Source organism: Macrotis lagotis, chromosome 2, assembly GCF_037893015.1.
Source record: "Macrotis lagotis isolate mMagLag1 chromosome 2, bilby.v1.9.chrom.fasta, whole genome shotgun sequence".
NCBI classification, from domain to species: Eukaryota; Metazoa; Chordata; class Mammalia; order Peramelemorphia; family Peramelidae; genus Macrotis; species Macrotis lagotis.
The window spans coordinates 232,347,007-232,349,794 of NC_133659.1; positions in this window are offsets into that span (position 1 = coordinate 232,347,007).

The window sequence follows — 2,788 nt, forward strand, 5'->3', positions numbered from 1 at the left end:
AAATTTGTACTTGAACATTAGATAAGATACAGCATATAAGTCATAGGTAAATTATATACTATACATTCAGATAAAGTATCCACAGCTGAATTGCAAATAGCAAGTATGAGCACATAAAATAACATAGTATGTAGCATAAACTGTATATTAAAGCATTTTATACATACAATCAAGAATATGTTATATGCAATATATGAACTATTATTTCACATAACAATTTCATGCAATAATCAAAAACATAGGTCACATATAGAAACATAATCCATGTATCTACCCCAATCATTCAGGCATAACCTTGAAATATTAACAATTTCAGCAAAAGGTATATAACAAGAGAACATAATGTATAGAAAACAAATAGGTCATAAACAATCCATAGCAACATATTTTGCAGGTAAATACTAGCCATCTATGTGGGAGATGGGTATTTGATTTTTATCTAATTTTTTGTGCCACACAGATTTTTTTAAAAATCCAGGGAAGGAGGGGGCAGCTAGGTGGCACAGTGGATAGAGCACCTGTCCTGGAGTCAGGGGGACCTGAGTTCAAATCTGGACTTAGACATTTAATAATTATCTAGCTGTGTGACTTTGGGCAAATCACTTAACCCATTGCCTTGCAAAAAAAAATCCAGGGAAGGGGTTTAGTGTAGCTAAAAATCCAGTATCTGAGTTGGTGCAATGTGGTCTATTACTTGAGTTTCTTCTTTGTGAAATAGACCCATGCATCATTAATAACTTTACAACATACTGCACTATGTCTAAAGGACAATTACAACCTGATTAGTCTTCCTAGACTGAACAATAGGACTCCATTCTCCATACCTATAATGGTATCTTGCTGTTTCTGCCTTTGGTTCAAAGAAGGTTTCATCCCTTTTACTTCCTGAGTACTAGAAGTTGTAATATTTTAAAATAATTACTTTAATTATCTGGCCCTCACCTCTCCCCCTTTGGAGATTTATCTCTCTCTATTCCTTTCATATGATAATGATCAATTTAAACTTGCAACATACATGAATTAAACTGAAATGCAAAATATATAATCTCCTTTACTGTAACGAGTATAATTTCTATCTCATTATTTTGTGACTTTTTCCCCTCTGTAATCTTTCATTTGGATAAACAAAGTCCCCAAACATACACATACGAAATTCATAAAGCAATGGAACTAGAGAAAGGACTTTCACTCTATTTTGGGTCACACAATGGAACTCCTTACAACTTAAGATCCATGATGGATTCTGGATGAAAATTATCTTCTTCCCACATGGTTCAAATTTCAGATAGTACTCAAAGGAAATCAGGAAACCCACAAAGTGTTGAAAAGGAGGTGTTTGGGGATCTCTTTCTCAGGGGGATCCGTGGGTTCCCTCCATTTCTATTTTGCCCTCTGCTTCTAGAATGTCAGGGCAATTTTCCTGTAGTAATTCTTTGAAAATGATGTCAAGGCTCTTTTCCTGATCATGACTTTCAGGTATCCCGATAATTTTTTAATTATCTTTCCTGAATCTGTTTCCCAGATCAGTTGTTTTTTCAATGAGAAGTTTCACATTTTCTTCTAATTTTTCATTCTTTTGGTTTTGAAATATTGTGTCTTGATTTCTCATAAAGTCAGCAGCTTCCTTTAGTTCCATTCTACATCTGAAGGATTTGTTTTCCTCAGAAAGCTTTCTTATTTCTTTTTCCATCTGGCACATTCTGTTTTTTTTTTAGCATTCTTCTCCTCTATAACTTTTTGAACTGTTTTATCCATTTGACCTGTGCTGGTTTTTAACATGTTATTTTCTTCAGCATTTTCTTGGATCTCCTTGACTAAGCTGCCGACTTCTTTTTCATGTTTTTCCTGCATCTCTCTCATTGCTTTGCCCAATTTTTCTTCTATCTCCCTCACTTGATTTTCAAAGTCTTTTTTGAGTTCTGTCATAGCCTGAGCCCAATTTCTGTTTTTCTTGTAGTCTTCAGATGCAGGAGCTTGTTACTTCCTCATTTTCAGATTGAGTTTTTTTATCCCTCTTGGGATCACAGGCAAAGTATTTCTCAATGGTGTTTCTCTTTTTTCTCTGTTTACTCATTTCCCCATCCTGTGCCTGGTTTTGGTGTGCTTTCTGAGCTTTTGAGTATTATTGGGACACACCCCCCCCCACAAGGATCTCAGTGTGTGAAGCTCTGTCTTCCCTCCTGGTCTGTGAATGACCGCAAGAACACCCCTCTGCCATGGAGCTGAAATAGAGGGCCCTGCTGTTTTATGGGGGGCCTAGACTGCGATCAGGATCTGAATGTGGTCAGAGCCCCAGCGTCCTGTTTCAGGTACAGAGGACAGACCTTGGAAGTCTCTCTCTACTCCCCTACCTAGGCTGAGTACTCAAGAATCAGTTGCCTGGGGGCTCTTGCTTACCAGCTCTGCCTGCTTCCCGTTCCTGGATCTGGGCTGCCAGGGCCATCCTACTTGCTGAGTGCCCTGAGGCCTGGGCTTCACACACCCGCTCTGGCAGAGGCCGCTCCCCCCCATCTTCCAAGTTGTGCCCAGTGCTCTCTGGGGTATAGGTCAGGAAAGTGCCCCCCTGTCATAAGCCATGGCTCCCAGGTGCCCTGGGGTTGCCTCTGTGAGGCTGAAATTCCTTCACTCTGGCCGGCCTCCCCCTAACCCTGTGGAGCAGAGCCTTTCCACTATTTTCCAGGTTACCTTGGGCTGGAGAACTGCCTCACTGGATCCCTCTGTGGGTTCTGTCACTTGAAAATTTAGTTAGAATCATTATTTTATGAATTTTAAAATATTAGAGAGAGCA